Source organism: Lissotriton helveticus, chromosome 8, assembly GCF_964261635.1.
Source record: "Lissotriton helveticus chromosome 8, aLisHel1.1, whole genome shotgun sequence".
NCBI classification, from domain to species: Eukaryota; Metazoa; Chordata; class Amphibia; order Caudata; family Salamandridae; genus Lissotriton; species Lissotriton helveticus.
Window position 1 is genome coordinate 1,543,191,225 of NC_136069.1, and position 23,467 is coordinate 1,543,214,691.

The window sequence follows — 23,467 nt, forward strand, 5'->3', positions numbered from 1 at the left end:
ACAACGGGTGAGCAGTGAAGAAGACTGTACCCTCGGGGCAGTTCTAGAAGTGGATCAGAGAGGGCCATTTGTTGAGGCAGAAGTGGCAGGGTGTCCCACTACGTTCTTAGTGGACACTGGGGCTACTCGTTCGACTCTGAGATCAGCGGTAGTTCCAGACTTGCCAATGTCAGGGGAAACAATTCAAGTGGTAGGAGTCGCAAATAAAAGAATGACTAGTCCCTTGACAGAACCAGTGTCTGTGAAAATTGGAAACCACATGAACGAACATCAGTTTGTGGTTTGTGACTCGAGTCCGGTATGTCTGTTAGGTAGGGATTTGTTATGCAAATTGAATTGCACCATATACTGCACCCCACAAGGAGTGGAGGTACAGACTACCGACGATGATGCTACCTTTAAGGTGGCCAATTCAAAATTCTGTGTAGAACTATATCCTACTCTGACTGTAGAAGATCTTCCACAAGACTTAAGAGATGCAGTGGCGTCAGAGGTGTGGGATTTCACAGGAGAAGATATAGGATTGATTAAAGGGGTAGAACCGGTAAAAATTCTGGTAAAACCAAATGTTGAGTTTCCAAGAACGCCTCAATACAAATTGTCCCAGGAAACGATTGCGGGAATAAAGCCTGTGATCGAGTCAATGATACAGCAGGGAATACTGAAGGAAATCGTGGGCAGTCCTTGTAACTCCCCGATTATGGGTTTGCAGAAACCTAGCGGGAAGTTTAGGATAGTTCAGGATTTACGAAAAATTAACAACATAGTCGTTTCATGTTGTCCCGTGGTACCGAATCCATCAGTAATATTGTTTCAAATACCATGTCAAGCAGAATGGTTCACAGTGATAGATCTTTGTCAGGCTTTCTTTTCAATCCCATTGGATGAAGAGAGCAGGTACCTTTTTGCGTTTAAAATGGAAGATCGCGTTTTAACATGGTGTCGAATCCCACAAGGATTCACAGACAGTCCATCCATCTTTAATCAGTTGTTGAAAAAGAATCTTGAGAATCTAGTACTGCCACAGAACTCGGTTCTGGTACAGTACATAGATGACCTACTTGTTGCGTCAGAAACAGAGGAAGCTTGTAAAGTAGATTCAATTGCCTTACTGAATCATTTAGCTGAAAATGGACATAAGGTATCTCCGAGCAAGTTGCAGTATTGTCTGACAGAGGTACAGTATCTAGGGCACAGGTTGGAAAAAGGGAAACGTAAGGTGTCCCCAGAGAGGATTGAGGTGATAATGAAAATGAATGCGCCTACAACTCAGAGAGAGGTTAGAATGTTCCTAGGAATGGTGGGTTTCTGCCGACAGTGGATAGTTAACTTTTCACTGAAAGCAAAGCCCTTACAGAAACTGACGCACAAGGAGGTGAGTGATCCGGTACCATGGGATGAAGAATGTCTGGTGGCGTTTTTACAGCTGAGAGACGATTTATGTCGTGCTCCGGCTCTGGGAATGCCAGATTACGAAAAGTCATTTTCACTCTATTGCTGTGAGAGAGAGGGATGTGCTTTGTCAGTCTTGGCACAGACCCACGGTAATGCCCGTAGACCAGTTGCATACTTTTCGGCTACATTAGATCCAGTAGCCGCAGCGTTGCCCGGATGTCTCAAATCCGTTGCTGCAACGGGTGTCAGCATTGAAAGGAGCGAAAGTATTGTGATGGGACATCCAGTGGTGGTGTATGTACCGCATTCAGTTGAATTGTTAATGACCAGGACGAAGACGCAGCATCTGACCAATAGCAGGCTCACGCGTTATGAGCAAGTTATACTTGCCGCAGAAAACGTGACTCTCAGGAGATGCTCTGTCTTGAATCCTGCTACTTTGATGCCATTACCTTCGGTAATAGAAGGCGAAGGATGTGAAGACCACGATTGCCTTGATGTGACTGAACTATGCACGAAACCCAGACCAGATATTGTGGATGAGCCATTGTCAGACCCCGATGAAATTTACTTTGTTGATGGCTCATGTTTAAGAGACGATACTGGTCGGTTGAGAGCAGCTTATGCTGTTTGTACTATTACTGGAGTTGTAGAAGCCGCTTGCCTGGAAGGAGTACATTCCGCACAGGTAGCAGAGATTATTGCTCTAACTCGTGCCTGCATAGCAGGAAATGGAAAGAGAGTCACCATCTACACGAACAGCCAATATGGTTTCGGTGTGGTTCATGATTTCGGGCAGTTGTGGTCTCAGAGGGGTTACATGACCTCCTCTGGTTCGCCCATTCGAAATGGAGAATTTGTGCGATTGCTGATAGAAGCATTACAAGGTCCTGTTGACATTGCAGTAGTGAAGTGTGTAGCTCATACTAAGAATACAGATTTTGTGTCACAAGGTAATAGATATGCTGATGAAGTCGCACGCTATTGTGCGGAACAAAGTTATTCTTTCTCAAAGGTGGAAATAGAAGGTGCAGAAGAAAAGACTGAATTAAGTATGATGTTAGAAACTGTAGACACTTGGGAGGATTTAAGAATAATGCAGGAGAACGCACCTGAAACAGAGAAAAAGGCATGGGAAATAGCAGGTTGTGTGCGAAGTGAAATGGATTTCTGGGTTTCAGCAGATGGGAGAGCTGTGTTACCTGAAGAATTAGCTAATCCCATGGCGAGAGAAATACATGGTCCAGTACATCTAGGAAGGGACGCTATGATGAGAGTTTTTAGGCAGACTTGGTATTGCCCGAAATTCAGAATAGCAGCAGAATCAGTATGTAAGCGATGTGTTACCTGCCAACAACTGAACGTAGGCAAACGAACACCAGTCACACTGAGTCACATTGGGAGGTCGGGGGGGCCTTTCAATAGAATGCAACTAGACTTCATCGAGATGCCAAGAGTCAATCGCCTTCGGTATGTGTTGGTGATTGTATGCGTATTTTCCAGATGGGTTGAAGCGTACCCTACACGTAGGTGCGATACACTCACAGTGGCTAAATTGTTGCTCAGGGAGTTGATACCGCGCTTCGGGGTGCCTGCCTCTTTGGAATCGGACAGAGGAAAACATTTTAACAGCGAAATAGTGAAGATGTTATGCTCCACACTGAATATCGATCAAAAGCTGCATTGTAGTTATCGACCAGAAGCTTCAGGAATTGTGGAACAAGTGAATGGCACTTTGAAGAATAGATTGGCTAAAGTAGTGGCATCCACATCCTTGAGTTGGCCAGATGCTCTTCCATTAGTGCTCATGAGCATGCGCAGCACGCCAGATAGGAGGACAGGTCTCTCTCCCCACGAGATCCTGATGGGGAGGGCCATGAGACTTCCTACAGTTCCAACTACTGCTCTATTGAATATTACAGATGATCTGATCTTGGATTATTGTAAAGGACTGTCTGACGCCATCCATTCTGTGTCCCTTCAGGTGCATGCGGCTGAAGTTCCAGCAGCGAGGAACCTGTGTCATGACCTGAACCCAGGGGACTGGGTCCTGGTTAAAAAGCACGTCCGGAAGAACTGCCTAGATGTTCGCTGGCGTGGGCCCTTTCAGGTAATCCTGATAACGAACACCGCGGTGAAGTGCGGGGGGCTGCCAAATTGGATCCATGCATCCCATACTAGAAGAGTTCCAGCACCTCTAGAAGGAACAGCTCCCATCCCAGACGAAAGCCCGGAAGTGGAAGAAGAGTCGCAAGAAGGGATTGGGGCAGCTGAGGAGGTGTCGGAGGAAGTTGGGAACGCATCGGATTCAGAAGAAGAGCGAAGGCAGGACGGCAGTGAGACAGAAGACGCAACTGAAGGAGAGAGCAGAAGTGAATACGACTCAGACTCAGATCCGTATCGGAGCGACCAAGAACCAAGTGGGAGGACAAGGAATAGGAGAATAAGGCTTGGAGCTGCCACTTGGCCAACAAGGAGAAGAAGGCTAAGTTTGAGGTCGGCCCAGGAAGAAACGCTCACTCCTATATCCGAAGACTCAGATCCAGAAGAAGATATCCAGGATCAAGCCGAGGAGGGTCTTAGAAGATCAAATAGGGTGCGAGTGCCTAGCAGAAGATACTCTACTCCCGACTGGACCTACCTCGTGGCAGATGTCTGGGAGACACAGAACAGGGAGGATCAGGGAAGTGGAACTGATCAGAACTGACCCGATCATCACAGTGCAAATAAAGTTTCTACTGCCAGGAGCGGAGACCGAAAGGTTGCTGACACTCAACATCGTTCATCCTGCTCTTCTGAGTGGAATAAGAAAATTGCTTTTAGAGACAGTTGAGTTTCCAGTTTGCTGTTCACGATATCCAATATTGGAGGGAACTCTTCTTCGTTTGGAAATGCTTGAGCGAGTAGTAGAAATGCTAGGAGCGCTTATTGTTGTGGACTAATACCATATTGTGAATGTCTTCAAAGGGGCGCAGAACTGGAAAGGTGAAGAAAGTGATCTTGATTAGAACGGACCCCTTTGTAATTGTAGATATAGAACTGATAGTACCAGGATTGGAAATTGAAAAAACGCTAACTCTCAATTTCGTCCGTCCACTTGTCTTGAGCGAAATAAGGAGAATAATCCTAGAAAAGGTTGACTTTCCATGGTGTGGTACGAACTGTCCAGAACCTGAGGGAATGATACTTCGGATGGACGTTTATGAAGAAGTAGTGTCACTCCTTGAGTCATACATAACTTCAGACGAAAATAAGACTTTTGAAAAGAAATTGTAAATTGTTGCAAGATAACCTAGCGCCGAGTGGAAGAAGAAAAAAAAATGGTAGGGGTTTCCTTTAAGCGGATGGAGAAGGGCTAGGGTTGTCTATTTTACTGGACTTTGAACTGTTTTGCGGAAATAAATTGTCAAGCTTCCAAGTGTTCCAAGAAAGACATTGCAAGAGAGAAAGACTTTGTTTGAAAAGAAGAGGAAGTAAATGCTGGAAGAAAGTCGAAAACTACACTGTTTGAGAACATGGAGGCTGGCAACCCGAACCGCAGGGCAAAATGTATAGCTGTTACATTTTTAGGAGTAGTGGTTTCTCTTATAATTTTAGTGGTAACTGTTTCATTCCTAGCGGGACACGAAGGGGATGGAACCACAGTTAAGGAGGATAAGGGAGTGTCAACACCGAGAACTACCATTATTAAGGAGAAGGGAAACATCAATGAGAAAGACAAAGCGTTGTTAGATGCAGAAGTAAAAAGGTTACACATGGATGAGTCACAGGGGAATTACAAGTCAAATGCTTATGCTAAGTTGCTTTATGAATATGTTGATGCCATGGAGGTAAAGGATTGCTATGTCTGTATGCAATTACCAATTTCGGTGGAGGAGGGTATCAAATACCATCATCTCCCGTTGACCTATGGGATAACGTGCAGTTTATTGTTAAGTATGTTTTATGGACGAGACGGATTTGAGTATTACTTCTCGAATTTCGACTCGACATTGCCAGAGGTTCCGAATTTCAAGCATTTGAACAAATGGGACTACTACAAAAGCGAAGACAGGTTACACAAATGGTTTATTCCATGGAGAACGTTAGATACTTCACATGCTCGAATCAACAATCTGACTTGTCAAATATCAGAAGTTGAGAAAAAGTTTATAGCACAGGTAGATACTAGATACAGGAGGCAGAAGATATTGAAGGCATCAGGACAAGGGGAAACAGATTGGACCAAGGAGGAAAGGGCACAACAACGAAAAGGTAGTATTGGTCCAATTGCTTTGGATAAGGAGAAACGGGGGAAACTGTGCATTCACAGGAGTTACTCCTATTATGAAAACGTTTATGTAGGACAAGTCAATTGTGAACATGCCTTTCAATTGGAGTATTACTCTAAGAACTTCATGAAAGGGATGCAAGCAATACCAAATGTATATTTTGTATGTGGAAAATATGCCTATGTGAAGTTACCAGATAATTGGTACGGATCATGCTATCTGGCTGTTGTCTTCCCTAAAATATATCATGTTGAGAATTTAGACACGCCTAAGAAAGAAATATCAACTAGATGGAAGCGAGGGCTGGGTGCAGCAGAAGTAGTTGGGGATGTAATAGGTGCTGCATTCCCTTTCTTAGGATTGATAATGAATGACATTAAGATCAGGAGGTTAGCTACAGTCGTAGATAGACTGTCTGCCAGTACTGCAAGATCCTTGATGCTGATAGAGGGGGAGATGCAATCGATTAGGGCAATGGTTCTTCAGAACCGACTTGCTTTAGATGTTCTGTTAGCAAAAGAGGGAGGAGTCTGTAGGGCCTTGAAGGTACAGGAATGCTGTACTTACATTCCAGACAATTCAAAGCCTCTAGAGAAGTATATACAAAACATCACTGCCATACACTACGAAATTGAGGACCTGGCAAAGGTAAATGTGTGGGAAAAAGTAGGTCATGGAATGGGTAAAGTTGGAAGTTGGTTTGCCAACTTAGGAAAGGGTATCGTTTGGTACATATTGAAGCCCATCATCATAGTAATGATTTGTGTAATCACTTTGTGGGGATTGGTGCGTTTGTATCAATGGTATAGAGCAAATAGGTTACAGAGAGCTATGAAGAAACAGGAAGAAGAGTTGACAGCGATGCAGGACACTCAATATAAGAGTCTGAAAGCATTAGAGAGTATGAAAAGAAGTGGTACTGCCCTGTCTTCACTTTAAAGGTTCTACATTTTAGTGTCATGGTAATGATGACCCCTAAAGGTCATCAAAGGGGGGACTGAGAGAGCACAAGTTTGAAAAAAATGTATAAGTACGCCATATTTACAAGCACGTAGTTAGTTTAAACATGTTTTGCACACGAGTGTTTTATATTCAATAGCGAAATGTATAGAATGTTAAGTAGAGTAACTATAATAATAACGGTGTGAGATTAAATGTAGAAATGTTGGAATATATGTGAAAACCTCATGTTCTCATGTTAAAAAGAGTCATGTCCAAATTAAATGTAACTTTGGATTCCAGTATTTTGTGTAGGCCTTAGGGCAATTCACAGCAAACCTGAACGTGCTGCTAAATTAATGTGAGATAAGGTCGACATGGTTCTTCCAAAATGTACTATTGAACTTAGGGTTAAAAGTATATGCTTTATAGATGTGTTATTTTAGAAACGTATGCTAGTTAAGAATGTTTGCTGTTTAAATCAAGTTAACGTTTTAAGAGTGCAGGAACCTGCTGCATGTAAATCAAGTAGGCCAGAACAGATAATGTCATGTAGTTTAAATCGTCATGTGCTCGTTAGAGGAGAGGTCGTGAGGTGTCCAGTATGGAGCTCTGAGAGTGTTTTATGGCCTAAGATATGGTGAAGTCTGGAATTTGAGGCCCACTGCAGGACGAGCTGTATGCAGGTGCGAAGGTCCTAATCAGCTCGAATGAAAGGGACTTTGTTCAGTGGCGCCTTGCGCAGGCCTGTAGGAGTTTCCAGGAATTTCAGGGGGTATCAGCGCACTGAAGAAGCCGCCTGGGAACCAAGGTCAACTATAACGAGGGTCTTCAAGAGTACCATCATGGAGTTTACCGCGCAAAGATGTACCACGTGAGGGGCGTCCCAAGGGGCGTTTCTATTGGAAATGTGATTTGGTATTAGGGAAAGTGACCCGGGAGGAGAGCAGAGCAGATGATTTTGGGAGCCTAAGGAAGCGGATGGGTAGGCAGATAGGCTGATCAGGAGAGACCCATTATCAGAGAAGAGACAAAGAGAAGTGCGTGATCTTCTTAGGAAGTCACCACGGCTGACACCTAGAGGGTTAAGATCTTGCTAAGTAGGGATGTCATTTAGTGTAGTGTAGGGACAGACTAACCTTAATTTTCTTTTCTGTAATGACTTTGAGGTTGCAACTTGTATCCATTTTGGCAACTCTGATGGTTTTCGAACTTGTACTTATTATTCTGTTTTTCAGACTCAGACTATTCAAAAAGTTCATGTTCATAGTGATACCGATCTACCTCTTGAATCTCATTTTGAGAAGTTTGTATCTTCAGTTATCTTTGACTTTATATTAAATCTTTAAAACTTAATTTTGGTCAGTGGTCATTTAGAGTGGTGTAAGTTCTTAAATTGATTGTTTACTGCGAGATTACCTTTTACTCAAGACAGGTACCAACGATTCAGTCGACAGGAAATGGGATTTGGTAAGATAATTAGTAACCAGTAATCCCGCGTTAGCACCCATGTGAGGGAAATGATCTGATTTTCTCCCTCAAGAAAAAAGAAGATTAAACACAGGTTTGTCATAAGTGGGATTTGAACCCACGCCTCCAGAAGAGACTGCGACCTGAACAAAGCGCCTTAGACCACTTGGCCATCCTGACTTGCATTTGCAGCACCTTCCACAAGCCAGACAGCCATGCAAGTTTGGTACCGAAAAGGCATGCCCTCAATTTATTTATCCCATTATAAGCATTTCCAACATATCTTTGAACAATCCATACAGAGCAGTACCTATGAAGAACTCTTTAGACCTTTAAAGCGTACAAAGAGAAAGTGCTATTCACCAGCCACTTGAACGGCCTAAAGCTGCTTTGAAATTGAGTCAACAGCCACATCTTGGCTGACTAAAGCAAATTCAACAAGGGAGCTCAATGTCACAACATAGGGTGGAATACGCAAATCTAAGCAGCCCCTGATCACAACCCTGAGGACATTGCTGTAAGTGTGCTGGAGTACAGCTGTCTACCAGGTGCTTGGCATTCTTCCAAATTTGCATGGCCTGTCTGGCCAGGGAATACAAGAGCATGACTCTTCTAGATGAGCTCTTACATGGGTCCTAAGCTCATTTGGTAAGGATTGCACTTTATCAGCAAGACTTCCTGATGAAGAAGATTATATCTCCAAAAGTCATTTCAGAAGTTGGATTCGAACCCACGCCTCCAGAGGAGACTGCAGCCTAAACACTGCGCCTTAGACAACTCGGACATCCTGACAGTGAAGAGTCCTAAGAAATGTATAAAAGTCACTCCGAAATTTCTGCGTCCATGCAAGCTTGAAATATTTTCAACCTTCAAACACAAGGTGCAACTTTTTGCACAGGACAATAAACACAGAAGATCACATATGAAAGCATTTCATTTCACAGGTGTACTGTTTTTATGCTTTTAGAATAACTTATACCTCTCACCAGCTATTTAGGGTTCTGTATCCTACTCACAAAATTATCTTGCCTGCGACCTCTCTCTTTATACACAAACAACTACTGCTCAGGAAGTAGGAAGGCAGAAGGTGGGCAGCTTATGCAAATTTATGCTGTCAATGTGCCTTGCAGATTCATGCAGAATTTCTAGATCCTTGCTGGAAACAAGAGAGCAGGCCTTGTTTCAGATCAACTGTCCCTAGCAAGGAACGTCTGAGCACATCCATTCTTTTGCTCTCTAGCCCCTGGCTTGGGACTCACCCTCACTGGCTGAGGAGTGAAGTTCTGCATACCAACGTTGCATAGAAGGTATGTTTGTGATTGGTTTGAGATGGGTGGGAGGTCAAGAGCAGGGAAAAGCAAGTCACTTTCACTTCTAGTCTCCTCTTCTATGCCTACCTGCCGTTCACTCACTCTGTCTTTGTTTCATTCTCTCCTTCCTCAACACCCCATCTCACTCACTCGCTCTATCATTTGTGCTCTTTCCCCTTGCTCTTCATTTCATAGTGGAAACATCTCTTGAATGGATCATTAGAAAATGAGGTTACATAAAATTAAAAATCTACTTATTGGAAACCAAAAATATCACAAGACTTAATGTAAGCCATGTCTTCAATAAAAGGGATTTTTTAGGCACCCCCCAAAAAACACATAAAACACCACTAGTGCTAGAAGAATATTATAAGAGCTTGAAGACAGAATTGGGCAAATTCATTTGCCGTTGAAACTGAAGTTTGGTACTTATTCAGATATTATATGCACTGCCACTTTTTAGCTGAGATTCTGAAGGAACGCAGAGACAAAATGGACTTAACGTTTTGTCAGAAGTGGGATTCGAACCCACGCCTCCAGGAGAGACTGCAGCCTTAACGCAGCACCTTAGACCACTCAGCCATCCTGACCACATGTTGCTTGTTCATCTACATAGCGAGAAAGATAGTGTGAACAAAAAAAACACACATCTTAGGCCATGAGTGGCTATAGCAAGAAAAAAACTCACTGCACTTTTCCAAAAAGACAACCATATAAGCCCATGTGAGTGAAATGATCTGATTTTCTCCCTCAAGAAAAAAGAAGATTAAACTAAAAGTTTGTCAAAAGTGGGATTTGAACCCACGCCTCCAGAAGAGACTGCGACCTGAACGCAGCGCCTTAGACCACTCGGCCATCCTGACTTGCATTTGCAGCACCTTCCACAAGCCAGACAGCCATGCAAGTGGGGTACCGAAAAGGCATGCCCTCAATTTATTTATCCCATTATAAGCATTTCCAACAGATCTTTGAACAATCCATACAGAGCAGTACCTATGAAGAACTCTTTAGACCTTTAATGAGTACAAAGAGAAAGTGCTATTCACCAGCCACTTGAACGGCCCAAAGCTGCTTTGAAATTGAGTCAATAGCCACATCTTGGCTGACTAAAGCAAATTCAACAAGGGATCTCAATGTCACAACATAGGGTGGAATTCGCAAATCTAAGCAGCCCCTGATCACTGCCCTGAGGAAATTGCTGTAAGTGTGCTGGAGTCCAGCTGTCTACCAGGTGCTTGGCATTCTTCCAAATTTGTATGGCCTGTCTGGCCAGGGAATACAAGAGAATGACTCTTCTAGATGAGCTCTTACATGGGTCATAAGCTCATTTGGTAAGGATTGCACTTTATCAGCAAGACTTTGTACAACAGAAATATATGAGAAACCCAAGATCTCTTGACTAGACGAGGACAGAATAACGTCCCAGGTGAAGACGAACAGAAGCAACTTCCATCAGATGTTATCCTGATGAAGAAGATTATATCTCCAAAAGTCATTTCAGAAGTAGGATTCGAACCCACGCCTCCAGAGGAGACAGCGGCCTAAACACAGCGCCTTAGACCACTCGGCCATCCTGACAGTGAAGAGTCCTAAGAAATGTATAAAAGTCACTCAGAAATTTCTGCGTCCATGCAAGCTTGAAATAATTTCAACCTTCAAACACAAGGTGCAACTTTTTGCACAGGACAATAAACACAGAAGATCACATATGAAAGCATTTCATTTCACAGGTGTACTGTTTTTATGCTTTTAGAATAACTTATACCTCTCACCAGCTATTTAGGGTTCTGTATCCTACTCACAAAATTACCTTGCCTGCGACCTTTCTCTCTATACACAAACAACTACTGCTCAGGAAGTAGGAAGGCAGAAGGTGGGGCAGTTTATGCAAATTTATGCTGTCAATGTGCCTTGCACATTCATGCAGAATTTCTAGATCCTTGCTGGAAACAAGAGAGCAGGCCTTGTTTCAGATCAACTGTCCCTAGCAAGGAACGTCTGAGCACATCCATTCTTTTACTCTCTAGCCCCTGGCTTGGGACTCACCCTCACTGGCTGAGGAGTGAAGTTCTGCATACCAACGTTGCATAGAAGGTATGTTTGTGATTGGTTTGAGATGGGTGGGAGGTCAAGAGCAGGGAAAAGCAAGTCACTTTCACTTCTAGTCTCCTCTTCTATGCCTACCTGCCGTTCACTCACTCTGTCTTTGTTTCATTCTCTCCTTCCTCAACACCCCATCTCACTCACTCGCTCTATCATTTGTGCTCTTTCCACTTGCTCTTCATTTCATAGTGGAAACATCTCTTGAATGGATCATTGGAAAATGAGGTTACATAAAATTAAAAATCTACTTATTGGAAACCAAAAATATCACAAGACTGAATGTAAGCCATTTCTTCAATAAAAGGGATTTTTTAGGCACCCCCCAAAAACACATAAAACACCACTAGTGCTAGAAGAATATTATAAGAGCTTGAAGACAGAATTGGGCAAATTCATTTGCAGTTGAAACTGAAGTTTGGTACTTATTCAGATATTATATGCACTGCCAATTTTTAGCTGAGATTCTGAAGGAACGCAGAGACAAAATGGACTTAAAGTTTTGTCAGAAGTGGGATTCAAACCCACACCTCCAGGAGAGACTGCGGCCTTAACGCAGCGCCTTAGACCACTCGGCCATCCTGACCACATGTTGCTTGTCCATCTACATAGTGAGAAAGATAGTGTGAACAAAAAAAACACACATCTTAGGCCATAAGTGGCTATAGCAAGAAAAAAACTCACTGCACTTTTCCAAAAAGACAACCATATAAGCCCATGTGAGGGAAATGATCTGATTTTCTCCCTCAAGAAAAAAGAAGATTAAACACAGGTTTGTCATAAGTGGGATTTGAACCCACGCCTCCAGAAGAGAGTGCGACCTGAACGCAGCGCCTTAGACCACTCAACCATCTTGACTTGCATTTGCAGCACCTTCCACAAGCCAGACAGCCATGCAAGTTTGGTACCGAAAAGGCATGCCCTCAATTTATTTATCCCATTATAAGCATTTCCAACAGATCTTTGAACAATCCATACAGAGCAGTACCTATGAAGAACTCTTTAGACCTTTAAAGCGTACAAAGAGAAAGTGCTATTCACCAGCCACTTGAACGGCCCAAAGCTGCTTTGAAATTGAGTCAATAGCCACATCTTGGCTGACTAAAGCAAATTCAACAAGGGATCTCAATGTCACAACATAGGGTGGAATTCGCAAATCTAAGCAGCCCCTGATCACTGCCCTGAGGAAATTGCTGTAAGTGTGCTGGAGTCCAGCTGTCTACCAGGTGCTTGGCATTCTTCCAAATTTGTATGGCCTGTCTGGCCAGGGAATACAAGAGAATGACTCTTCTAGATGAGCTCTTACATGGGTCATAAGGTCATTTGGTAAGGATTGCACTTTATCAGCAAGACTTTGTACAACAGAAATATATGAGAAACCAAAGCTCTCTTGACTAGACGAGGACAGAATAACGTCCCAGGTGAAGACGAACAGATGCAACTTCCATCAGATGTTATCCTGATGAAGAAGATTATATCTCCAAAAGTCATTTCAGAACTGGGATTCGAACCACGCCTCCAGAGAAGACTGCAGCCTAAACACAGCGCCTTAGACCACTCGGCCATCCTGACAGTGAAGAGTCCTAAGAAATGTATAAAAGTCACTCAGAAATTTCTGCGTCCATGCAAGCTTGAAATAATTTCAACCTTCAAACACAAGGTGCAACTTTTTGCACAGGACAATAAACACAGAAGATCACATATGAAAGCATTTCATTTCACAGGTGTACTGTTTTTATGCTTTTAGAATAACTTATACCTCTCACCAGCTATATAGGGTTCTGTATCCTACTCACAAAATTATCTTGCCTGCGACCTCTCTCTTTATACACAAACAACTACTGCTCAGGAAGTAGGAAGGCAGAAGGTGGGCCACTTTATGCAAATTTATGCTGTCAATGTGCCTTGCAGATTCATGCAGAATTTCTAGATCCTTGCTGGAAACAAGAGAGCAGGCCTTGTTTCAGATCAACTGTCCCTAGCAAGGAACGTCTGAGCACATCCATTCTTTTGCTCTCTAGCCCCTGGCTTGGGACTCACCCTCACTGGCTGAGGAGTGAAGTTCTGCATACCAACGTTGCATAGAAGGTATGTTTGTGATTGGTTTGAGATGGGTGGGAGGTCAAGAGCAGGGAAAAGCAAGTCACCTTCACTTCTAGTCTCCTCTTCTATGCCTACCTGCCGTTCACTCACTCTGTCTTTGTTTCATTCTCTCCTTCCTCAACACCCCATCTCACTCACTGGCTCTATCATTTGTACTCTTTCCCCTTGCTCTTCATTTCATACTGGAAACATCTCTTGAATGGATCATTAGAAAATGAGGTTACATAAAATTAAAAATCTACTTATTGGAAACCAAAAATATCACAAGACTGAATGTAAGCCATTTCTTCAATAAAAGGGATTTTTTAGGCACCCCCCAAAAACACATAAAACACCACTAGTGCTAGAAGAATATTATACGAGCTTGAAGACAGAATTGGGCAAATTCATTTGCAGTTGAAACTGAAGTTTGGTACTTATTCAGATATTATATGCACTGCCAATTTTTAGCTGAGATTCTGAAGGAACGCAGAGACAAAATGGACTTAAAGTTTTGTCAGAAGTGGGATTCGAACCCACGCCTCCAGGAGAGACTGCGGCCTTAACACAGCGCCTTAGACCACTCGGCCATCCTGACCACATGTTGCTTGTTCATCTACATAGTGAGAAAGATAGTGTGAACAAAAAAAACACACATCTTAGGCCATGAGTGGCTATAGCAAGAAAAAAACTCACTGCACTTTTCCAAAAAGACAACCATATAAGCCCATGTGAGGGAAATGATCTGATTTTCTCCCTCAAGAAAAAAGAAGATTAAACTAAAAGTTTGTCAAAAGTGGGATTTGAACCCACGCCTCCAGAAGAGACTGCGACCTGAACGCAGCGCCTTAGACCACTCGGCCATCCTGACTTGCATTTGCAGCACCTTCCACAAGCCAGACAGCCATGCAAGTGGGGTACCGAAAAGGCATGCCCTCAATTTATTTATCCCATTATAAGCATTTCCAACAGATCTTTGAACAATCCATACAGAGCAGTACTAATGAGTACAAAGAGAAAGTGTTATTCACCAGCCACTTGAACGGCAAAAAGCTGCTTTGAAATTGAGTCAATAGCCACATCTTGGCTGACTAAAGCAAATTCAACAAGGGATCTCAATGTCACAACATAGGGTGGAATTCGCAAATCTAAGCAGCCCCTGATCACTGCCCTGAGGAAATTGTTGTAAGTGTGCTGGAGTCCAGCTGTCTACCAGGTGCTTGGCATGCTTCCAAATTTGTATTGCCTGTCTGGCCAGGGAATACAAGAGAATGACTCTTCTAGATGAGCTCTTACATGGGTCATAAGCTCATTTGGTAAGGATTGCACTTTATCAGCAAGACTTTGTACAACAGAAATATATGAGAAACCCAAGCTCTCTTGACTAGACGAGGACAGAATAACATCCCAGGTGAAGACGAACAGAAGCAACTTCCATCAGATGTTATCCTGATGAAGAAGATTATATCTCCAAAAGTCATTTCAGAAGTGGGATTCGAACCCACGCCTCCAGAGGAGACTGCGGCCTAAACACAGCGCCTTAGACCACTCGGCCATCCTGACAGTCAAGAGTCCTAAGAAATGTATAAAAGTCACTCAGAAATTTCTGCGTCCATGCAAGCTTGAAATAATTTCAACCTTCAAACACAAGGTGCAACTTTTTGCACAGGACAATAAACACAGAAGATCACATATGAAAGCATTTCATTTCACAGGTGTACTGTTTTTATGCTTTTAGAATAACTTATACCTCTCACCAGCTATTTAGGGTTCTGTATCCTACTCACAAAATTACCTTGCCTGCGACCTTTCTCTCTATACACAAACAACTACTGCTCAGGAAGTAGGAAGGCAGAAGGTGGGGCAGTTTATGCAAATTTATGCTGTCAATGTGCCTTGCACATTCATGCAGAATTTCTAGATCCTTGCTGGAAACAAGAGAGCAGGCCTTGTTTCAGATCAACTGTCCCTAGCAAGGAACGTCTGAGCACATCCATTCTTTTGCTCTCTAGCCCCTGGCTTGGGACTCACCCTCACTGGCTGAGGAGTGAAGTTCTGCATACCAACGTTGCATAGAAGGTATGTTTGTGATTGGTTTGAGATGGGTGGGAGGTCAAGAGCAGGGAAAAGCAAGTCACTTTCACTTCTAGTCTCCTTTTCTATGCCTACCTGCCGTTCACTCACTCTGTCTTTGTTTCATTCTCTCCTTCCTCAACACCCCATCTCACTCACTCGCTCTATCATTTGTGCTCTTTCCCCTTGCTCTTCATTTCATAGTGGAAACATCTCTTGAATGGATCATTAGAAAATGAGGTTACATAAAATTAAAAATCTACTTATTGGAAACCAAAAATATCACAAGACTGAATGTAAGCCATGTCTTCAATAAAAGGGATTTTTTAGGCACCCCCCAAAAAACACATAAAACACCACTAGTGCTAGAAGAATATTATAAGAGCTTGAAGACAGAATTGGGCAAATTCATTTGCAGTTGAAACTGAAGTTTGGTACTTATTCAGATATTATATGCACTGCCAATTTTTAGCTGAGATTCTGAAGGAACGCAGAGACAAAATGGACTTAAAGTTTTGTCAGAAGTGGGATTTGAACTCACGCCTCCAGGAGAGACTGCGGCCTTAACGCAGCGCCTTAGACCACTCGGCCTTCCAGACCACATGTTGCTTGTCCATCTACATAGTGAGAAAGATAGTGTGAACAAAAAAAACACACATCTTAGGCCATAAGTGGCTATAGCAAGAAAAAAACTCACTGCACTTTTCCAAAAAGACAACCATATAAGCCCATGTGAGGGAAATGATCTGATTTTCTCCCTCAAGAAAAAAGAAGATTAAACACAGGTTTGTCATAAGTGGGATTTGAACCGACGCCTCGAGAAGAGACTGCGACCTGAACACAGCGCCTTAGACCACTTGGCCATCCTGACTTGCATTTGCAGCACCTTCCACAAGCCAGACAGCCATGCAAGTTTGGTACCGAAAAGGCATGCCCTCAATTTATTTATCCCATTATAAGCATTTCCAACATATCTTTGAACAATCCATACAGAGCAGTACCTATGAAGAACTCTTTAGACATTTAAAGCGTACAAAGAGAAAGTGCTATTCACCAGCCACTTGAACGGCCTAAAGCTGCTTTGAAATTGAGTCAACAGCCACATCTTGGCTGACTAAAGCAAATTCAACAAGGGAGCTCAATGTCACAACATAGGGTGGAATACGCAAATCTAAGCAGCCCCTGATCACAACCCTGAGGACATTGCTGTAAGTGTGCTGGAGTACAGCTGTCTACCAGGTGCTTGGCATTCTTCCAAATTTGCATGGCCTGTCTGGCCAGGGAATACAAGAGCATGACTCTTCTAGATGAGCTCTTACATGGGTCCTAAGCTCATTTGGTAAGGATTGCACTTTATCAGCAAGACTTCCTGATGAAGAAGATTATATCTCCAAAAGTCATTTCAGAAGTTGGATTCGAACCCACGCCTCCAGAGGAGACTGCAGCCTAAACACTGCGCCTTAGACAACTCGGACATCCTGACAGTGAAGAGTCCTAAGAAATGTATAAAAGTCACTCAGAAATTTCTGCGTCCATGCAAGCTTGAAATAATTTCAACCTTCAAACACAAGGTGCAACTTTTTGCACAGGACAATAAACACAAAAGATCACATATGAAAGCATTTCATTTCACAGGTGTACTGTTTTTATGCTTTTAGAATAACTTATACCTCTCACCAGCTATTTAGGGTTCTGTATCCTACTCACAAAATTATCTTGCCTGCGACCTCTCTCTTTATACACAAACAACTACTGCTCAGGAAGTAGGAAGGCAGAAGGTGGGCAGCTTATGCAAATTTATGCTGTCAATGTGCCTTGCAGATTCATGCAGAATTTCTAGATCCTTGCTGGAAACAAGAGAGCAGGCCTTGTTTCAGATCAACTGTCCCTAGCAAGGAACGTCTGAGCACATCCATTCTTTTGCTCTCTAGCCCCTGGCTTGGGACTCACCCTCACTGGCTGAGGAGTGAAGTTCTGCATACCAACGTTGCATAGAAGGTATGTTTGTGATTGGTTTGAGATGGGTGGGAGGTCAAGAGCAGGGAAAAGCAAGTCACTTTCACTTCTAGTCTCCTCTTCTATGCCTACTTGCCGTTCACTCACTCTGTCTTTGTTTCATTCTCTCCTTCCTCAACACCCCATCTCACTCACTCGCTCTATCATTTGTGCTCTTTCCCCTTGCTCTTCATTTCATAGTGGAAACATCTCTTGAATGGATCATTAGAAAATGAGGTTACATAAAATTAAAAATCTACTTATTGGAAACCAAAAATATCACAAGACTGAATGTAAGCCATGTCTTCAATAAAAGGGATTTTTTAGGCACCCCCCAAAAAACACATAAAACACCACTAGTGCTAGAAGAATATTATAAGAGCTTGAAGACAGAATTGGGCAAATTCATTTGCCGTTGAAACTGAAGTTTGGTACTTATTCAGATATTATATGCACTGCCAATTTTTAGCTGAGATTCTGAAGGAACGCAGAGACAAAATGGACTTAAAGTTTTGTCAGAAGTGGGATTCGAACCCACGCCTCCAGGAGAGACTGCAGCCTTAACGCAGCACCTTAGACCACTCAGCCATCCTGACCACATGTTGCTTGTTCATCTACATAGCGAGAAAGATAGTGTGAACAAAAAAAACACACATCTTAGGCCATGAGTGGCTATAGCAAGAAAAAAACTCACTGCACTTTTCCAAAAAGACAACCATATAAGCCCATGTGAGGGAAATGATCTGATTTTCTCCCTCAAGAAAAAAGAAGATTAAACTAAAAGTTTGTCAAAAGTGGGATTTGAACCCACGCCTCCAGAAGAGACTGCGACCTGAACGCAGCGCCTTAGACCACTCGGCCATCCTGACTTGCATTTGCAGCACCTTCCACAAGCCAGACAGCCATGCAAGTGGCGTACCGAAAAGGCATGCCCTCAATTTATTTATCCCATTATAAGCATTTCCAACAGATCTTTGAACAATCCATACAGAGCAGTACCTATGAAGAACTCTTTAGACCTTTAATGAGTACAAAGAGAAAGTGCTATTCACCAGCCACTTGAACGGCCCAAAGCTGCTTTGAAATTGAGTCAATAGCCACATCTTGGCTGACTAAAGCAAATTCAACAAGGGATCTCAATGTCACAACATAGGGTGGAATTCGCAAATCTAAGCAGCCCCTGATCACTGCCCTGAGGAAATTGCTGTAAGTGTGCTGGAGTCCAGCTGTCTACCAGGTGCTTGGCATTCTTCCAAATTTGTATGGCCTGTCTGGCCAGGGAATACAAGAGAATGACTCTTCTAGATGAGCTCTTACATGGGTCATAAGCTCATTTGGTAAGGATTGCACTTTATCAGCAAGACTTTGTACAACAGAAATATATGAGAAACCCAAGCTCTCTTGACTAGACGAGGACAGAATAACGTCCCAGGTGAAGACGAACAGAAGCAACTTCCATCAGATGTTATCCTGATGAAGAAGATTATATCTCCAAAAGTCATTTCAGAAGTGGGATTCGAACCCACGCCTCCAGAGGAGACAGCGGCCTAAACACAGCGCCTTAGACCACTCGGCCATCCTGACAGTGAAGAGTCCTAAGAAATGTATAAAAGTCACTCAGAAATTTCTGCGTCCATGCAAGCTTGAAATAATTTCAACCTTCAAACACAAGGTGCAACTTTTTGCACAGGACAATAAACACAGAAGATCACATATGAAAGCATTTCATTTCACAGGTGTACTGTTTTTATGCTTTTAGAATAACTTATACCTCTCACCAGCTATTTAGGGTTCTGTATCCTACTCACAAAATTACCTTGCCTGCGACCTTTCTCTCTATACACAAACAACTACTGCTCAGGAAGTAGGAAGGCAGAAGGTGGGGCAGTTTATGCAAATGTATGCTGTCAATGTGCCTTGCACATTCATGCAGAATTTCTAGATCCTTGCTGGAAACAAGAGAGCAGGCCTTGTTTCAGATCAACTGTCCCTAGCAAGGAACGTCTGAGCACATCCATTCTTTTACTCTCTAGCCCCTGGCTTGGGACTCACCCTCACTGGCTGAGGAGTGAAGTTCTGCATACCAACGTTGCATAGAAGGTATGTTTGTGATTGGTTTGAGATGGGTGGGAGGTCAAGAGCAGGGAAAAGCAAGTCACTTTCACTTCTAGTCTCCTCTTCTATGCCTACCTGCCGTTCACTCACTCTGTCTTTGTTTCATTCTCTCATTCCTCAACACCCCATCTCACTCACTCGCTCTATCATTTGTGCTCTTTCCACTTGCTCTTCATTTCATAGTGGAAACATCTCTTGAATGGATCATTGGAAAATGAGGTTACATAAAATTAAAAATCTACTTATTGGAAACCAAAAATATCACAAGACTGAATGTAAGCCATTTCTTCAATAAAAGGGATTTTTTAGGCACCCCCCAAAAACACATAAAACACCACTAGTGCTAGAAGAATATTATAAGAGCTTGAAGACAGAATTGGGCAAATTCATTTGCAGTTGAAACTGAAGTTTGGTACTTATTCAGATATTATATGCACTGCCAATTTTTAGCTGAGATTCTGAAGGAACGCAGAGACAAAATGGACTTAAAGTTTTGTCAGAAGTGGGATTCAAACCCACACCTCCAGGAGAGACTGCGGCCTTAACGCAGCGCCTTAGACCACTCGGCCATCCTGACCACATGTTGCTTGTCCATCTACATAGTGAGAAAGATAGTGTGAACAAAAAAAACACACATCTTAGGCCATAAGTGGCTATAGCAAGAAACAAACTCACTGCACTTTTCCAAAAAGACAACCATATAAGCCCATGTGAGGGAAATGATCTGATTTTCTACCTCAAGAAAAAAGAAGATTAAACACAGGTTTGTCATAAGTGGGATTTGAACCCACGCCTCCAGAAGAGACTGCAACCTGAACGCAGCGCCTTAGACCACTCGGCCATCTTGACTTGCATTTGCAGCACCTTCCACAAGCCAGACAGCCATGCAAGTTTGGTACCGAAAAGGCATGCCCTCAATTTATTTATCCCATTATAAGCATTTCCAACAGATCTTTGAACAATCCATACAGAGCAGTACCTATGAAGAACTCTTTAGACCTTTAAAGCGTACAAAGAGAAAGTGCTATTCACCAGCCACTTGAACGGCCCAAAGCTGCTTTGAAATTGAGTCAATAGCCACATCTTGGCTGACTAAAGCAAATTCAACAAGGGATCTCAATGTCACAACATAGGGTGGAATTCGCAAATCTAAGCAGCCCCTGATCACTGCCCTGAGGAAATTGCTGTAAGTGTGCTGGAGTCCAGCTGTCTACCAGGTGCTTGGCATTCTTCCAAATTTGTATGGCCTGTCTGGCCAGGGAATACAAGAGAATGACTCTTCTAGATGAGCTCTTACATGGGTCATAAGGTCATTTGGTAAGGATTGCACTTTATCAGCAAGACTTTGTACAACAGAAATATATGAGAAACCAAAGCTCTCTTGACTAGACGAGGACAGAATAACGTCCCAGGTGAAGACGAACTGAAGCAACTTCCATCAGATGTTATCCTGATGAAGAAGATTATATCTCCAAAAGTCATTTCAGAAGTGGGATTCGAACCCACGCCTCCAGAGGAGACTGCAGCCTAAACACAGCGCCTTGGACCACTCGGCCATCCTGACAGTGAAGAGGCCTATGAGATGTATAAAAGTCACTCACAAATTTCTGCGTCCATGCAAGCTTGAAATAATTTCAACCTTCAAACACAAGGTGCAACTTTTTGCACAGGACAATAAACACAGAAGATCACATATGAAAGCATTTCATTTCACAGGTGTACTGTTTTTATGCTTTTAGAATAACTTATACCTCTCACCAGCTATTTAGGGTTCTGTATCCTACTCACAAAATTACCTTGCCTGTGACCTTTCTCTCTATACACAAACAACTACTGCTCAGGAAGTAGGAAGGCAGAAGGTGGGGCAGTTTATGCAAATTTATGCTGTCAATGTGCCTTGCACATTCATGCAGAATTTCTAGTTCCTTGCTGGAAACAAGAGAGCAGGCCTTGTTTCAGATCAACTGTCCCTAGCAAGGAACGTCTGAGCACATCCATTCTTTTGCTCTCTAGCCCCTGGCTTGGGACTCACCCTCACTGGCTGAGGAGTGAAGTTCTGCATACCAACGTTGCATAGAAGGTATGTTTGTGATTGGTTTGAGATGGGTGGGAGGTCAAGAGCAGGGAAAAGCAAGTCACTTTCACTTCTAGTCTCCTCTTCTATGCCTACCTGCCGTTCACTCACTCTGTCTTTGTTTCATTCTCTCCTTCCTCAACACCCCATCTCACTCACTCGCTCTATCATTTGTGCTCTTTCCCCTTGCTCTTCATTTCATAGTGGAAACATCTCTTGAATGGATCATTAGAAAATGAGGTTACAAAAAATTAAAAATCTACTTATTGGAAACCAAAAATATCACAAGACTGAATGTAAGCCATTTTATCAATAAAAGGGATTTTTTAGGCACCCCCCAAAAAACACATAAAACACCACTAGTGCTAGAAGAATATTATAAGAGCTTGAAGACAGAATTGGGCAAATTCATTTGCCGTTGAAACTGAAGTTTGGTACTTATTCAGATATTATATGCACTGCCAATTTTTAGCTGAGATTCTGAAGGAACGCAGAGACAAAATGGACTTAAAGTTTTGTCAGAAGTGGGATTCGAACCCACGCCTCCAGGAGAGAATGCGGTCTTAACGCAGCACCTTAGACCACTCAGCCATCCTGACCACATGTTGCTTGTTCATCTACATAGCGAGAAAGATAGTGTGAACAAAAAAAACACACATCTTAGGCCATGAGTGGCTATAGCAAGAAAAAAACTCACTGCACTTTTCCAAAAAGACAACCATATAAGCCCATGTGAGTGAAATGATCTGATTTTCTCCCTCAAGAAAAAAGAAGATTAAACTAAAAGTTTGTCAGAAGTGGGATTTGAACCCACGCCTCCAGAAGAGACTGCGACCTGAACGCAGCGCCTTAGACCACTCGGCCATCCTGACTTGCATTTGCAGCACCTTCCACAAGCCAGACAGCCATGCAAGTGGGGTACCGAAAAGGCATGCCCTCAATTTATTTATCCCATTATAAGCATTTCCAACAGATCTTTGAACAATCCATACAGAGCAGTACCTATGAAGAACTCTTTAGACCTTTAATGAGTACAAAGAGAAAGTGCTATTCACCAGCCACTTGAACGGCCCAAAGCTGCTTTGAAATTGAGTCAATAGCCACATCTTGGCTGACTAAAGCAAATTCAACAAGGGATCTCAATGTCACAACATAGGGTGGAATTCGCAAATCTAAGCAGCCCCTGATCACTGCCCTGAGGAAATTGCTGTAAGTGTGCTGGAGTCCAGCTGTCTACCAGGTGCTTGGCATTCTTCCAAATTTGTATGGCCTGTCTGGCCAGGGAATACAAGAGAATGACTCTTCTAGATGAGCTCTTACATGGGTCATAAGCTGATTTGGTAAGGATTGCACTTTATCAGCAAGACTTTGTACAACAGAAATATATGAGAAACCCAAGCTCTCTTGACTAGACGAGGACAGAATTACGTCCCAGGTGAAGACGAACAGAAGCAACTTCCATCAGATGTTATCCTGATGAAGAAGATTATATCTCCAAAAGTCATTTCAGAAGTGAGATTCGAACCCACGCCTCCAGAGGAGACTGCGGCCTAAACACAGCGCCTTAGACCACTCGGCCATCCTGACAGTGAAGAGTCCTAAGAAATGTATAAAAGTCACTCAGAAATTTCTGCGTCCATGCA

At 42.9% G+C, this 23,467-nt stretch overlaps 13 non-coding genes across 13 annotated transcripts; all 13 read right to left on the reverse strand.

The window, feature by feature from the left end:
- Window positions 1-9,892: 9,892 nt before the first annotated feature.
- On the reverse strand, window positions 9,893-9,975 carry TRNAL-AAG (transfer RNA leucine (anticodon AAG)). The gene has a single exon. It is a non-coding gene; the product is annotated as a tRNA-Leu (tRNA).
- Window positions 9,976-10,165: 190 nt separating this feature from the next.
- Window positions 10,166-10,248, reverse strand: TRNAL-CAG (transfer RNA leucine (anticodon CAG)). Its single transcript has one exon. It is a non-coding gene; the product is annotated as a tRNA-Leu (tRNA).
- Window positions 10,249-11,988: 1,740 nt separating this feature from the next.
- Window positions 11,989-12,071, reverse strand: TRNAL-AAG (transfer RNA leucine (anticodon AAG)). The gene has a single exon. It is a non-coding gene; the product is annotated as a tRNA-Leu (tRNA).
- Window positions 12,072-14,082: 2,011 nt separating this feature from the next.
- Window positions 14,083-14,165, reverse strand: TRNAL-AAG (transfer RNA leucine (anticodon AAG)). Its single transcript has one exon. It is a non-coding gene; the product is annotated as a tRNA-Leu (tRNA).
- Window positions 14,166-14,355: 190 nt separating this feature from the next.
- TRNAL-CAG (transfer RNA leucine (anticodon CAG)) lies at window positions 14,356-14,438 on the reverse strand. The gene has a single exon. It is a non-coding gene; the product is annotated as a tRNA-Leu (tRNA).
- Window positions 14,439-15,047: 609 nt separating this feature from the next.
- On the reverse strand, window positions 15,048-15,130 carry TRNAL-UAG (transfer RNA leucine (anticodon UAG)). Its single transcript has one exon. It is a non-coding gene; the product is annotated as a tRNA-Leu (tRNA).
- A 3,018-nt stretch (window positions 15,131-18,148) lies between these two features.
- Window positions 18,149-18,231, reverse strand: TRNAL-AAG (transfer RNA leucine (anticodon AAG)). The gene has a single exon. It is a non-coding gene; the product is annotated as a tRNA-Leu (tRNA).
- A 190-nt stretch (window positions 18,232-18,421) lies between these two features.
- TRNAL-CAG (transfer RNA leucine (anticodon CAG)) lies at window positions 18,422-18,504 on the reverse strand. The gene has a single exon. It is a non-coding gene; the product is annotated as a tRNA-Leu (tRNA).
- Window positions 18,505-19,136: 632 nt separating this feature from the next.
- TRNAL-UAG (transfer RNA leucine (anticodon UAG)) lies at window positions 19,137-19,219 on the reverse strand. The gene has a single exon. It is a non-coding gene; the product is annotated as a tRNA-Leu (tRNA).
- Window positions 19,220-20,244: 1,025 nt separating this feature from the next.
- Window positions 20,245-20,327, reverse strand: TRNAL-AAG (transfer RNA leucine (anticodon AAG)). Its single transcript has one exon. It is a non-coding gene; the product is annotated as a tRNA-Leu (tRNA).
- A 904-nt stretch (window positions 20,328-21,231) lies between these two features.
- Window positions 21,232-21,314, reverse strand: TRNAL-UAG (transfer RNA leucine (anticodon UAG)). The gene has a single exon. It is a non-coding gene; the product is annotated as a tRNA-Leu (tRNA).
- A 1,299-nt stretch (window positions 21,315-22,613) lies between these two features.
- Window positions 22,614-22,696, reverse strand: TRNAL-CAG (transfer RNA leucine (anticodon CAG)). The gene has a single exon. It is a non-coding gene; the product is annotated as a tRNA-Leu (tRNA).
- A 632-nt stretch (window positions 22,697-23,328) lies between these two features.
- On the reverse strand, window positions 23,329-23,411 carry TRNAL-UAG (transfer RNA leucine (anticodon UAG)). Its single transcript has one exon. It is a non-coding gene; the product is annotated as a tRNA-Leu (tRNA).
- Between the last annotated feature and the right edge of the window lie 56 nt (window positions 23,412-23,467).